A 16370-nucleotide genomic window follows, 5' to 3' on the forward strand; every position below is an offset into this window, starting at 1 on the left:
GTACTGCAGATCACTTACACAACCCGATATTACTCATGTCTCATTGGCTTTTACAGGCCTACAACAGGAACAGCTCCCAACACACCAAACGTCTTAAAGAAGACGACAAAAGGGAAAACCTCCCTTGGCAAATAAAACTTTTTTTGCAGAGGGAGGTCTGGCTCAGAGAAAACAGTTCCAAGTTCAATGCACAGATCTCAAAGCACACAGAACTACTGTCAATAGAGAAGCAGCACATCGATGCACCAATTTCAATAAGGCTAACCATGCAGTCCTTTTATCCAAAATAACAGGAGGCAGAAATTGAGACTCTGCTTACCAGCCAGGATTTGCTGCTCCCTGTTGTCTCGAGTATTATAGGTGTGAAAGTACCAGAACTCGCTGATTCAGACAATGTCACAGCGCATCTGAGGGCTGCAGCAGATTTCCCTGTAGACAAAAGGAAAAAGAAAATGAGAGGGAAGATGTCAGCTTAATGTGAAAATCAACTGCCCCTGGGAAGCCTGGGCATAAGAAGTCAAAGATAAAAACTTATTAGAAGTAAGAGATTTTGCTTAATTTGTTAAAGTTAACATTTTTTTGTTGCATTCACCCTGAAATCAAGTGATACATGAGACCAACTTACTGTAGGAAACACACATCTACTAAGGCTCTTGAATGATATTTCTTTAGAATAGTAAGATCTGGCACTAGTTTGGCATATTGTACACCAGATTAAGGGGTATGAGGCAGAAGGGGTTAATGATGTAGAGCAGGGGTGTCAAACTCATATTGAGTCCGTGGCCAAATTTGCTCCACTGAGATGTCCTGAGGGCCGGACTATCTAGGCTAGGAGTGTGAAAGTCAATCGCGGATTTTGAATTGAGGCTTACCAAGAGCCTATCAAGGTCAACATTTAAACATAAACTCTCAACCTCATTTTCAAAATCACAAGTTTAAAAGGTAGAAATATGACTCTTATGTGTGAATCTTGAAGGCCAAAATATGATACGAAAAGGTCAAAACATGAAAAAGTGAAAATCATAAGTTTAAGTCAGAACTGTGAGATGCAAAATTGAAAATATGAAATAACAATATTAATTTCTTTTCCCACCTTCCTGACGTTTTATCTATTTACTTTACTCTTTTTCAGATTTTAATAATTTAAAAAGGAAATTTTGAATCATCAAGGTAAAGCTCACACGTTTATACAAGAGGAAATCTGCAGACCTCATACTGGTGGGCCAGTTATAATGGAAAGATTGAATGATGTTGTGGGCCGGAGACAACTGTACCACAGGCTGGATCTGGCCCCCAGGCCTTGAGTTTGACACCCCTAAGGTTCAGGTTGGGATGGCACTGGAGAGTTAGCTTCAGAATGACCTTAATTAAAAGAAAACTAACCTGTTGGCACCTGTTTGTTCATGCTGAGCTCAATTAAGCATCAAGCAATAGTCATGATCAACTGACTCTCTGATACTAACAGCAAAAGCAGACATTATTAAAGGACAAAAGTTAGAAAAAACAGAAAACATATCCCACAATAGGTTTAAAGTATCAAAAAGCCAGTGTAGCAGTAAGACACAAAGTTAAGAAAGAAATACTTGAGTTCTTTATGTTCATAAGCATACAAAAGACATTGTGCAGTGAGATGCTAATGTAAGTGCACTAGCATTTTACTCCATATTGATTTGTGTAATTGTGTGTGTGAGAAAACAAAACTTGAAAACTTAAAACCTGAAGTTTCGGAAAAATAAACTGCGAGCAGTGGATCTCTCAAAGGCACCAAGCTGCGGTAATGAAGAAAGAAAAACTTTCCCAAGTGGATGGGGGATAATCTTAATAAACTTTCACATCATATATCAAAGAGCCACTGTGTGTGCATTAATAATGTCAACAGACTAATGAACCATACAAACTCTGCAACACTGTCACGTCCCAATTCTCATTAAAGCCATGAGTCAACAGAAATTAGTCATGAGCCACTCCCTTGCCCTAAATTCATCCCTGCAGGCATGGCATTCTGCTTTTACCCTCTTAATACTTCACAGTGCTCAGGCTAGAAACCAAACTATATAAGGAATTGTTAGTGATGTGGCACTAAACTATTAAGAGCCGTGTGTTTAGAGGTTGGGAGTCTGTTTACACTGAAAGCCTTTTTTATTTTTTGTCTTAAGAGGGTCCACTTGCTAAACATGACTCAGGCTTTAATGTGTAATCCAACACTAATATTGACTGCCAGCAGGCGGAGGAAGGAGGGGTCAATGTTTGTGAGAGCACATGCAGGTGTGCAAGCTGTGAACATGACCATATTTGGGTGTGTAGGCATCCATTCTTTTAAATAAGCACATTTCAATTTCTCTACAAAAAGCTATATATCTTTCTATAATGTGTCTGCTTTTCAGGGACACCATTATACCCCGATCCCCCTACCCTACAACAGGGAAAGTCTTCAGCTGTGAGGTGTATTCAACAGTCATCCATCCATTTTCTATAATGCTTGTCCCGTTGGGGGTGGGGGGGTGGGGGGGCTGGAGTGCTAATGTGAAAACAGCCTAAGAAAAACACCCGAGCATCTGAGAGACACATCAACAAGCTAAAGGAAGCACCAGCCCACGAGTGTGAACATAGAGCTGAGAACAAAAAACCCATTCAGAGTTTGATTTAACTTTCTTAGTGAACAACACATTCAGCAAGAAAATGTTTTAATCCTGGTTTATATATGTTTAAAAAGCTGCATGTGTACATAGAAAGTGCAGTGTCCTAATTCACTGGTTCCCAATCATTTTCCCTGGGGTCTAAGAAAAGCTAAGCCCCCCCCCCCCCCCCCCGCCACAAGAACCCACTTGGAAAAGTTTACAGAAAAAAATGTAATTGTTTTCATTGATATAACAGATCTACATACACCTGTTCTAGCCAAGAGGTCTATGTACACACCTTCCCTCATTATGATGGCATATGTGGGCCACTCTTGAAAACAGAAAAGATAAAGAATAAAGAGAATGTTTTTTTTTTCTTTTTTTTTTTAGAAAAAACATGGAACCTCCAAGTTTAAATATCTGTAGATTTACAAGGAAGAATCTCAAAATAATTTACTTTAAATTCATGAATTTACGAGAACCACAACTCATCATTTTTGAGAGTGTAAAGTCGGAAATAACTGCAAAATCATATCAGATGAAGCTGTTTTCCTTGCTAGATTTCCTCAGTTGTGAGCCTGACCAAGTGATACCTTTTATTAGCACTGATCAATAAGAAAATACTTGTGATTTTAGCCCTGAATCATCACATTATAATAATCATCTGGACTAAAAAAAGGAATTCCTGTAAAATCTGGCTATCCAAACACTTTTCCATTTTTTATGACATACAAAATGTACTTAATTTGATGAAAGTGAAATTGCATGATCAATAGGATGACAAAATATAAACAATTTAGCCCTACCTTTATCAGCATCAGAAACAGCACAGAGCAACGCAGTAGCAGAAAGAAAACAGACAATGATGCCATAAGATCACTGTGTCAGTGGCACCCAGGCTTAAGAGATGACATCTCTCAACAATCAGTCACTCATTATGTCATGAATTTATGACTTTAAAAGTTTGAAATTTTTGTGATGACACTGTCAAAATTCATGACATTTTAAGTTAAAAAAAGTGATTCCATACTCATAAATTGTACAACTTTTAATCTCAGAAATTTTATTTATATCTCAAACTGATCTTTTTGTTAGAGTGGCCCTGTTAATCTATTGTACATTGTGTTTCTAATCACAATTTAACAAAAATATGCATGCCTTATTTTGATAACATCAGAGCAGACAAGAAACTGCACTCCTCCTAAGATCTTCTGCACCTCCTAGGGGTGCCTGGACCCTAGCTTAGGAACTACTGTCCTAATTTGCATTTCTCATTCCTAATATCCTAATTTGAGTTTCTTTCCTGGTCTCATAGATTCAGTCCTTGTTTTAGCCATGATTACTTCCTTCCTCCTGATGTTAATGACAGTATGTTACAGTAATTTTTAAGAGGCTTATAACTCTGCAGCTCCATATGCCCCTTTATGACGGTTAAGCAATGGTAATCAGAACTGATAAAGAGCTGGGCACACCACGCTACTGCTACTGTGATGCAAACTGTTTCATTGCATAAACAACACTCCACTGTATCGTAATGTATTCACAAGCTGCTGCTATAATGCGTAAATTAAATTCATAGTTTTTGAAATGATCACCCTGAGACCAGGACTGAAAGACTGAGTCGACCTGCTGCGATGCTGCAGTCAGGAGTAAAAGATCTTGAATGTTAAGATGAGAGTCTCAGACGACATGCACATGCACTCAGTCTTTGATCTCTGACTCAAAGTAAGACTCAGAGATCCCAATGGGAGGGAAACATGCCAAGCTCAACACAACCTGAATCAAAGACTTTGCATGCATGACAAGAGCTCTCAAACCACATATGACATTGTTGTTCTTGGCGAGAAATGTGGAGTGCCAGTGAACATTTCAAAGACATGCATAGGTAAATCCTATTTATTCCTGTTTATGCAAGACAGATCTTTGCAAAGACATCATATTTAATAATAAGCATGCTCAGTTTTTTTTTTAATTATTATTAACAAGCTACTGGTACAAGATCTATCTTATATGGTCATATGTGCTTTATCTTTCATGACGAGCAGTGCACAGAATACAAAATATCTGTTTGGAATTCAAGAAACACTGACAGACAGGAACAGTGCGCTCCTTCCTTAATGTTCACAAAACTTTGTGGTGTCTGCATGCAGCACACAGATGTTTCCTCTCCAGAGCCATGTGCCTAGGTTGGTTGTGTGTGCAGACTTAGTAGGCTGGGGCCAAAGGAGGGGCAGACGACTGTTTGCAATGGTCCATGAAGCATGTCTTCAGGCCAAGACCCTGTTCCCAAGACGACAACAACAGAGTTCACCATGACCTTTAGACCAGCCGGAAAAGTCGGCCATTCCAGATGAAGAGAATAGGGCAGGAAGTTTTCTTAAGATGTTAAGCCCATGCACAAATCCAGAGTCGAATAAGTTCAAAATGTTTATATTTTTTGGGAATGACAAATAAAACTAAAAACTTGTAAGTTTAACAGCTGAGAGGCTGGTGAATAAAACACGTGCAATACTGTTTTAAACAAAGTAAGGCCAAAAAAGACAACCAACAGAAGACTCAACAAAGTGTAATCCAGCCTAACCCAACTTAAGCCAGCCACTCTGTCTCCATGGTAAAAGGATTATGTCATGACTCAAGCATCTCAGTGAAAATGCACTCTGGGTAGCCTCTGACAAGTGACTGAGAGGATATAATATTTGTGATAGAATAAGCGTGCAATCCAAAGAACTAGACAAATGACTGGAATGGAGAGCCGCCATGAGGTGCATTAAGCATGATGTCATTATTATTGTGCGTCTCAGAGCCAGGGCAGGAAAAGCATCCGAGCTGTTCCAAAGGGAGAGGATTTAAATTACATTTAGGTAGCATCACTTTCTATATTTAAAAATGATTCTGCAGAGCGACAGGAAAGGGCTCTGACATCTCATGGATAGAAGTTACTTTTTATTATCAACTTCCATCATTCTCTTCCCCTCTCTCTGTACTGTCGTCCCACTGTTCAGCTCCCAGGGCAGGCAGCTGGCTCTACATCAGACACATCACAGGACAAAAGGGAAACTCCAGATTGTCGTGGTGAGGGCAGCCACCCATGGCAGTGCTCAGCGGGAATCCGGTTGTTTATGGTTGGCACTAATTACAGATCGTCAAACTCATCAAGCTCCAGAAACTCTACTTGAGGAGAAAAACTATAGTAATGGGTTCAACAAAAAAGCTACCATTAAAGCCCCCTCCACTTGCAGCAAGCCAGATAAAATATGGAGTGATGTAAACTCAATAGGGTGGCTTAAAGACATCACTCAGGATCAAGCTTACACTCCCTGAGGAAGCCTATTAACTCCTGCAAGGGGCAAGCTGTTGAAGTTTTATTGCTACCCTGAGGCGTGATGTAGTCAGCATATGGAGTATGTATGTGTAGAGCTGAAGCAAAGATAGTTGTTAAGACAACTACACTCCTCTTCCTTTAGAATCACTCTACTGTAGTGGCAGAAAAAGGAACCTTTTTTCAACCAAACTGATCCTGATATTTATCTTCCTCACAAGGTCTGTATTCAGATTGGCAGTGACAAATTATTGTAAGTTTCAACAGATACTAGATGTCTGTTTTGGTGGGGCTCCAAAGAAAAAAGTTCCTGCATGACAATCTCCATTGCATTCAACACAGTCGACAACATATAGCCTCTGTGTTACTCCTGTAGGTATTGTCTGTTTTCACCATGTGTAGAGTGCCATCCTGCCAGCTACTAGCTGGTAGCTGAGCTCTCACTCTGTGGTGATAGTTACCTATGGAGCCCACAAATTAAGATGCCCACCTCCAGAGGTCAGTTATTGTGTTCAACTAAGGAGTCTTTTCAATTAAACCAGCACTCCACAAGGTTCATTTTCCCTACAGTAGAGCACTATTTCCTTTAAATGCAGAATTATAATCTAAAGCGGAAGAAAAGCTGTTAAAAAGTAGAACTGCCAGCATGGTCTGCATGACTAAGTCACCCAGACCTTACGAGCAAGTGAAGCCACTTGTAAGTCACAATGAATGGGAGTGAATTTATAATCATATCAGGTTATGTGGGGCTGCATGGTGGCGCAGGGGTTAGTGCTGTTGCCTCACAGCAAGAAGGTTCCTGGTTTGCTCCCCAATCAGGGCCTTGCTGTGTGGAGTTTGCATGTTCTCCCCGTGCTCACTAGGTTAAGTGGTGACTCTAAAGTGGTCGTAGGTGTGAATGTGAGTGTGCCTGGTTGTCTGTCTCCATATGTCAGCCTTGCGATTGACTGGCGACTAGACCAGGGCGTGCCCCGCCTCTCACCCAATGACAGCTGGGATAGGCCCCCCGCAACTACCAACATGATAAACAGTATGGAAAAAGGATGGATGGGTCAGGTCATGTGCAGTGGGTGATAGTGGCAGCCAGGGTTTAAGTTAGCCGGTACAGGTTTCACAGGCGGTTGTCAGGCAGATATTAACAATCAGTATGTCCAGCTGAAAAATACGAAAATAGTGAATAATTATATATTATGACCGAACATTATATCACCTAAAAAATATGTTGTTGAGAATCCTACAGTTATGTTCATCCAACAATGGGACTTATAATGGACAACTGATGGTAAGACTTGGTTTTAATTTGAAATGCGAAGTTTTAATGTATTGTGTAAGGTTACCCAACCATGCATGGTGCTTTTAGCATTCAGTAATTTTAAAGTATTGGTACAAGCTTAGAATTGGCTGTGTGTTACTACTATCATTGAGTGTAAATTAGCAAGTTATGAAATGTTTTGTTCCAATGTAATTTCTTGCCAGGAGGAAGTAAAATTAGAGATGCACCAGTTTTGAAAATCCAGAGTACATTTAAAAAATTTAGTCCATGGCCAATACCAATGCTGATGTTTGTATTGTTTCTTCTGTTGTAAGACTACCACACTGCCAACAGAAACCTATCAGAGTTTGTCTAAAAGGTCCATTTCTCAGCCAAATAAAAAAAACTTTTCCCCAACTTATTTATACTTGATGCCAGCATTAAATTGATATGATACATAAGAGAAGCATGAGCAGTTAACATTGTTACATAGGGCTGATACTGGCCAATACCAATGTTAAACCGAAGTACTGGTCCATCCCTAAGTGAAGTTACAATAATCTATTTGTTATACCTTTAATCATCTACAACATATGGTGTATGGCATGACCTAAAAACATCAAACTGTGGTGGGATTCTGCTACAATAAAAAGTCGCAGGTGTCCAACTTTTAGGAGATGTCAGGCTTGACAGAGATTCCGGTTTGAGAGAAAAAGTTTAGGCTATAGATTTCCAAGGCTGACTTGATTTGATGTGCATACAATGGATATTAAATCCAGCTTGAATTTATTGTTTTATGTACTTCCCTGTTCTCTGGGCTACTGGTTTTATACCCCTCCCTTTGACAACATCCATACACCATCCTGACAGCTGAGGGTATATAATTTTATTCCCCACAAAACATTGATTGAAAAGTCAATAGCCAGTTACAAAGAGGAAGTCGATCTCTGACTGAGAATTACATATCAAAATCATCATATGATTACAGTAGAATCCATGGACCTGCTATAAAAGCTAAAACCTTTAAGTGTGAAGAAAAGCCTTTTTTATGATAGGTGCCTGACTGAGAAATAAAAGAAGCACATCAGGATCAACATAGCCATTTCAGCAAAGTGAACAGTGCTGTGTGAAGTCAGCATGCAGTCCTTCGAAATTTGCTCTGCATTGGAGAGCTGACTCCAGAATGAGCAGCCCACTTCTTCACGATTAAACATTAAGTCTGTTTCACTTTCCTTTCAGCTTTGTGCTAGTTAGAAGTCGCTGTATTATGCAACGCCAGCTACCTGCCAATTTAGCTCTGGCTGAATGCCAACCGGAAGATACCTCAACCACTGGAAATGTTTAACTGGACAGGATTCAATACTGAATAAAATAAAGGATGGTTAAAATGCAACTATTTGTGCTCTTGACAGAAAATACAGAACAAAAACACAAATGTTAACTATAAAACAACAAATATAGGTATTGTGAAAGAAAATGAAAGACTCAAAAGCTCTGACCTCATTTAATGTTTGATATTGTTTGATATTGTTTGCCATCTTTATGTCCTTAGCTGTTGTGTGAATGACTGTGACAAAACTGTTTAATTAAACCATGTATGAAGAAAGTGGGCCTGATTAATAAACATGTCCTCCTTTCTGTCACACTTTCACACTAAGACTAATTCTGGCTTATACAGTAAAAGTAAATTAGCATGTCTTGCTTAAGTAGCTGAGGTATACTGGGGGAATTATAGGCACATGTTTAAAAGAGATCCTAATTAAAACATGACTGCTAGCAGATGTAGGCTATTGGAGTTACATAAACGTGCATGCATGTGTGTTGGTTTGTGTGTATATGAGTGTGAATGAGTGTGCAAGAGAGAGATCTATATCAGTGTCAAAACTCACTCATTTAAATACAGCATTCACATAATTATTGTTTAATATTACAGTTTAATGACTATATTATACAGTTTAATGACTATATATCCACTTTATTATCAGTGGATTGTACTGGTTAACATTTTAGCGGGGTAATAAAATTACACAAATATTTGTAATATAATTCATCGCCACCGATAATTATTGTGTATTTTTTAAGAAAAAAAATATTGAATTAATTCATAGAATATAATGGATGGTCTCAGAACTGATTAGTTATTATAGTGAAGTTTAAAAACTGTTCTCTCTCCTTAAATTTAATACTGTGGGGGCGAGTGACTTTACTTTTACAACACTAAACCAACACAGCTCATGTGGAAGGCAAGGAAAGGCAAGGAAAGGCAAGGAAAGGCAAGTTCAGTTGTATAGCACATTTCAGCAACAAGGCAACTCAAAGTGATTCTCACAAGACATCATAATGACAAAGGGAAAAAGAAAAGATACTTCATACTTTTAGAACCCAAAAGTAGCTTAAGAACTAAGAATGTTTAGTTATATCTTTGCACTTTGAGCTTGAAGCACACTCATGTACAGCTCAAACACATGGCTTTTTGGTAGTGTTTCTCTATGCAGAAATTACTTCTTGCTCCCCGTGGGGAGTTACCTGCAAAAAAACCTCAAAATTGTTATCAAATCTTTGACTTAAAAAAGTAAGAGCTAGCCAAAAAGCAGTTCACAATGCCATTAAAGAAGAAGAACTGCCTGCTTGGAGTAGATTTTTTACACTTCACAATTGAATGTGCCATTCCATTAAACAGACATGATAACACAAGCAGGGGTATTTGATGCAACACGTTGTTTTATGTTTCCTATTTCAGTCCAGTCTTTGCTCTCCATCTCATCATGCTTTTTGCGACGCTAAAAGAAACAAACAGAAAAGGCTTTCTCTGATCTTCGCTGAATCCCCATCACGTGTCATTGCAAGTGTTATAATACTCGAACACTCGCCCAAGGGGAAGAAAAAGAGCTGGCACTGAGGAGGAAAAGGCATGCCAGAATAACTATATGTGTTATTCTCTGTTTACATCTTTCTTCTTCAGCAAAGACAACAAACACACTTTCAGCATTTTGAAATGATGAAAATCCTGCTTCATATCTCTGCCAGAGAAAGCAATCTTCATGTCTGAACATCACATTTTCACTTTGATCTCGCAGTATGTTGTCCCACGACTGAGTCCAGACATATGAGATGATCTGAATACTGGAGCTTGTTGTGGTCTTGTTTGCAAGCCTCAAGCTCATTGGCTAGTTTATGCAGAGCCACTGTTCCTGTCAGTCAACAGTCCTCTGGATCATAGCATGTCCAACTCCTCCTCTTCCACCTTCCATGGCCCAGATCTGGTGGCTAAATGCCAATAACCGGGCAGGAGCCCAGCTTGCTATCACAATGACACTCACGCACACAGAAGTTTCACATGCAAGCAGTCAGATTAAACACCAAATCCTCAAACTTGCATGCCTGAATATAGCCGCCAAATAAAGGCTTCCGTTCCTCCTTTCCTCCAAGAGCTACATGCTCTCTCTGACACCATTCTCAGACAGACACGTCACATTTGTCTCATCCCCGATGAACAAGCCCCCCCTTCAGCCTGCCAGCCTGATATAGCTGTGGTATGGCCGGGGGTGTGGGCAAGGGTCTGGAGGAATGAGAGTGTTTGTTTTCTTGCCATTTTGATCTTGATGTGATACAGATCATGTCACGCACCACACAACATGCACTTTCACCACCTGAGGGAGGTCTGTTAAGGAGACACGACATGCACTGATATTGCTAATGAGATCACAGTGTGCAGGGTTTGTGCGTGTGTGTGTACGTGTGTGTGTGCATTAGGCAACTTCTTGTAAGAGGAGTTAAACAGGTAATTTGAGATGCACCCTCGCTCAGCTGGGTGGCTTGAAAATTGGGTGAGTCTGCAAATTTAATTTGAGCAGCACCAACAGGATTATTTGCGGTAAAGACCCCTGCTCTGTCATGCAAGGTCAGACAGCAGATGTTTGTTTACAAGAAAGAAGGTGGTGAATGCTGGAGTGCATTTTTGCACTGTAAATGTTGCATAATATTTAAACCACCCACCAAGTCACAAATACTGTTTGTTCTGATTATTATTCTGTTCAAACTTTCATAAAATACTGCACAGAAAACACACTTTTGACACCTTACTTTTCACCCAAAAAGCTGCTGTTCCCTACACATCAGTGCAACCACTATATAGTATACAAAATGCTGAGATATGCACTGTCATTACCATAAGGGTAGCAGCTGCTGCCAACCTTCTGGATGTGACCTAATGAGACTGAAAAATCTCTAAACGTCTCTAGTAATCTTTTTTACCTATAATGCATGTTGCAAAAGCTACACATTTCAGAAGCATTTAAAATAGCTGTCAGTTTCATTAATGAAAAATGTAATGACTTTTTCAATGGCCATAGCTATGCACGAGACTGTTTTGGACTTTTGCCATGTTAAATGAACTCTTCCATTTCTATCATTTATGAATGTTTTCTTATCCTTAAAACTGAAAGACTAGAGGCACTGATGGCCTATTGTTTTGGTTGCACCTCATGCAAAGGATGGAGTCCTTCAAGCAGGCCACCGACATTCAAGTCTGACCTAGAGCGCTGTGTCATTATTAGGGATGGGGATCGTTGATTTTAATTGATATTAATACCCTTATAATACTCCTTATTGATCAGAGTCCTTGTCGACACTTTTCTGTAGTTTGGTGGAAAGACAAAAAGAGGACAAGTATTTAAACTACCAGTGGTCTAATCTAAATAGTGCTATGATTTAGTCCCTCACATATATGTTACATCCTTCAAATACAAACACATTCTTCATATTCACAATTGTATTTTTTGACGTTTTTCATCAAAAACTGAATTTTCAATTCACTGCGGATATCAACACTGGATTAATACTTTTAACAAACAGGAATTGCTACAAAGTTCTGGAGCACTTTTCAGCATTTATCTGAGCAGCTGAAGAAGAAAACTGTCCCGAAGCAGCTGAAGAGAGTGAAATAAGTGCCTATTTCTCCCAGCGCAGGCAGATACGATTGCGTGCGACTGGCAGGCGGAGTCTTTTTTTCTCAAGCCAACGGTTGAAGGTACCACATTCTGGTTTAATGTGATGCACAATACTGATGTGCTTTTAGTTTATGTTCCCCTTGAAATAACTGATGTATGTTTTTACACCAGTTATATCTTAAAGTTGACGTTACGTTACAGAGCCTGTGAGACTCGATAGCAGTATCAATACGCTAAAAGGTAACTGATTTCTGGGTCCCCATTCCTAGTCATTATCCTCTCTCTCTCCTTGATTTCCTGCTCTATCCACTCTCCTATTCAGATACAGACATAAAACCCCCAAAATAAATCTTAAACATAAGACTGGTCAACTAGTCTGACTTTACATTTAACTGACAGGGAAATTAGTCGCAAAGAGCATCCTTAGTGACTAGGTGCAAATTTTAGCTTGAAAATATTTTTATTTATCTGATATGATACCATGACTTATAGGCGTGGGCCCCACGATACAATATTATCAAGATATTTGGCTCACGATTCAATAGTATTAGATTTAAACATTTTGCAATACAGTAAGTATTGTGATACCATATATAGCGATCTGTAAGTTTTTCAACTGTTTAGCTGATTTAGCATTAGTCTTGCCCTCATGTTTGTCATATTTCTGTGGTATTTTATTTTCATGTAGCACTTCTTGCAAACCTCATGAATCATGTCCATCTCATCTGTGCCCTGCTTGCATTCCTAACGTCCTTCCCCTGGTGCTGCCATATTTGTTGTTCTAACTTTCTCCTGCTCTCTGAGTGTCACCACTGCCGACCTCACTGGACAAACAATTGTCCAATTGTTTTTTTCTATTATCATAAACTTCAGTTCATATCGGCAATTGATTTGAAAAAACTTGGTGGACGAGACAATACGATATATCACCAGACAAAATATCACGACACTATGCTATATCGATTTTTTCTCCCACCCCTAATGACTTACTGTCTTCTAAATGTACTAACAAGCTCTTTATGCTCTTTATCCTACTAAGTAATGGTGATCACAACTGCATGCTGCTTCCTTCTTCATCCTTCCACACCACAAAGTAAATGAAAGAGTCGACACAAGTATCTCAATTTGACAGTTGCAGAATGCTTGTACCAGATCTGAACCAGCTTTACTTTTCTGTTAAATACACCAAAAAATGTAATTCCTATGTCATAATAGCAATTTAAATTCTCATTAAACTCAGATATCTGCTGTTCTTACTCTTCTGCTATTGCCGCTTATGACCTAATTACTGAATTGTCTAAATACAAATGATGGATTACTTACTCCCAGCAATATTTCAGCAGAGCCAACATTAGCCTACATTAAAAGGGAAGTAAAGATTGGATTCATGTCAGTATGTCGTACTTCACGGTCTATATAGTGTGATCTGGTACACTGAAAGCATATTTCTGTCACCTAAGGCTCAACACAGCACTTAACACAATGTTCTCAACAGCTAAGATCAGCCAAAGCTGAGGTAAAGAGATATTAAAGCTGCCCATGTCCATCACTGAATTAGAAGATTAGAAGCTGTCACAAAAAAAGACATGGGGTCTTACTGTAAGAACAGGAGATAAGAGGCCTGGCTTTTTTTAAGTTTCACATTTAGATGGAAATAAGTGTCTCACGGTGACCTACTTAAGCATTCAGAACAGTGAAGGGAGGTTTTCTTTTACATCGATCCATTAATAAGTGTGGATTTGCAAAAAAGGCCACACCCTGCACCCCCATCTATCTCATTTGAAATTTATGAGACTTTTCTATTTCTCTGAGCTCTGTTGAGATGCAAATAAGGAGCTGTGTAGAATATTTAGAGCCTACAGAAGATTGAACGCAAACACTACAAACACTCACAAAAATTCGTACATCTTACCTCAAAGATTCTACCTTAATAATTCTAAAAAGCCTCTGATGGATGTACAAGCTAGTACTCAGGCATGCAGGTAGCCCCCATTTACTACTGCAGTCTTCAACAGCAGGCAGAGCTCAGGTTTGCCTCTGTAAACAAGTCCAGCAGCAGAAAGTTATGTCCGAGAGATTTCAGCACAACACGTAGCGTGTTATTTTAAGATACAGGCTGAGTCCAGCAGAGTAGGAGAGGTCAAAACTTGGCCAAATGCAAGTACCCCCACTGTGCTCTAAACAAACCAGGGTAAGCCAGAATAGTTTTGGTCCAGCCAGAGCAACAGCCAATCACGTGAAGGCTTTGTTCTAACTCAAACAAATACTTGTGTGGATAGATCACCACAGATCCTGCGAGGGAGGATTATCATAGCCCAAAAATGGACTTCAACACAGCATCTAGGGAGTAAAAAGTTAGGGATCAGGTCGCCTATTTAATGCTTAATCCAAAAACTGGAAACAAAAAAACAACTGAGTCATGCATAATTAGGATTTTTTCACAACAAAGACTGTAGAAAGATAGGCTTTGTCAGGACAGATTACATCTCTGTGTTTGGAGACATTTGTCTGCTGTAAAAGCCAGTCAGTTTTTGATGCCCAGATTATAAATCTGAGAAAATCCATGAAAATAGCAGCCACTAGGTCAGACTGGTGCGAGCATTCTCCAAGATCAAGTATATGCTATAAAAACAGTATGAAAGCAGTGCTCAGCTGATCTAGAGAGGCAGAAAAACACTATTGTAAATATAATGTGCACATGCAGATATGCACACCATGGGCTCAAATGAATGTGACTGCATGTCATTTTCTGCAGTGTAAATAGAGAATTTTACTTGTATCTCAGAGTTATTTTGCTTTACCCCATATCCATCACACAGCCAGATTTAATCAGCAGAAAATGTAGAACTGAGGGACTGAGCCTAAAGGCATTTTTTGCTTCTAAATGAATTTGGAAACCCGATTCAGCCAGGGATTTTGATCTCCCACCACATATTGTTAAATCTTTATTGGCCATCTCTCGATGCAGCCTCAGGCAGCATCTAAGCTGTGTTAGCTCTCCGACTGAGAGAGGTATTTGGAGCTGGGATTGCAACACTCAGAGTAAAAAAGATTTTATTCAGACACAATTTCCACATGCCATGCTAAAAAAGAAAGCACAGATTAATCTCCTGGGGATTCTGTGTGGAAGAAGAAAGATTTCTAGCAAGGTTTACAAAGACAAAACTATTCATTTCAAGAAAAACAAAAGTTCAGGGCCAAGAATTTATAGTAATTAAATTAACTTAAGATGTTAATCTGATACTTCAAGCAACTTTTCTCTGACTGAAGAATTTTGTTGTTTTTCTGTCAAATCTAATTTCTAGTCTTGGTCAACAATGTGATTAGCTTGGTAATCAGGCAGTAGTGTCATTTTCTTACCAGTCACTTAGTCATTTTGTGCAGGAATATGATGCAGTTTGGTTCTAAATAAACTTTAGATGATTTCTGTGCTGGCTGCATGGACATTTTCCTGCATGCAATCAAGTATCTTTAGCTACTGTGAAGTTCGCTTTAATACTTTTATAAGAGATCTCTACTCAAAAAGAGAATATATGTTATTACACTGAGGTAGTCTCTGTTTAAGGGCCTGTGTCCATTGACACAGTTGTTTTTTCCAGCGGCAGTTCCCGTTTTCTATACAAAACAAAAGTTCAGCATTTTCAGGTCTCAACCTTGTAAGCAAAAATTTGACTTTTATCAACTGTCTCAAAACACAAGAATTGGCAGGACTACAGATATCATTTTTCAACAACAATGGCACTAGTTTGTTGAATGTAATGGTAGCAGTGCTTGCCTTCAATCCTCTTTTCCAGTTAACATCTACCTTCCTGTGCTGGATGCCATTACTCAGTACCTTTTTTGATGCAAGTATGGCCTCAAACAGAATACAACTTTATCCCCATTTTGTAGATCAGAGTGTGAAACCACGTTGTCCCTATGAGATGCTATTGGTTCTATCAGTTCACTATTGTTTACATCAGATTACAGAGCATTGTGGCAGCAAGGCAGTCACTCACAGCTACAGTGGAAACTACTGGCAGGCAGCTGGATTACAGTTTAGAAGGAGAAGAATTGTGGGCCAGAACTGATAAAAATATTAAGAAATAGTTCAACCATAATGTCATAATGTTGAATATGATGAATATGGATATTTGGCTCACTTACTTTTTAGCAGTTCTCCTGTTGCTACTCCATGCTGACTTTCTTAAGATCTTTTCCCTGTAACATTTGTCATGATCATTACAAAAACG

The 16370-nt window shown here is 39.1% G+C and overlaps 1 protein-coding gene across 1 annotated transcript in view; it reads right to left on the minus strand.

Moving 5' to 3' along the window:
- The window catches only part of peak1 (pseudopodium-enriched atypical kinase 1), a 162540-nt gene that overhangs the window by 129287 nt on the left and 16883 nt on the right, over positions 1–16370 (minus strand). The window contains exon 2 of the mRNA XM_041795133.1: positions 320–429. The gene's annotated coding sequence lies outside the window, so the exon portion shown is untranslated. The remainder of the gene's footprint in view (positions 1–319; positions 430–16370) is intronic.

This window comes from Cheilinus undulatus, linkage group 9 (genome assembly GCF_018320785.1).
Source record: "Cheilinus undulatus linkage group 9, ASM1832078v1, whole genome shotgun sequence".
Taxonomy (NCBI): Eukaryota; Metazoa; Chordata; class Actinopteri; order Labriformes; family Labridae; genus Cheilinus; species Cheilinus undulatus.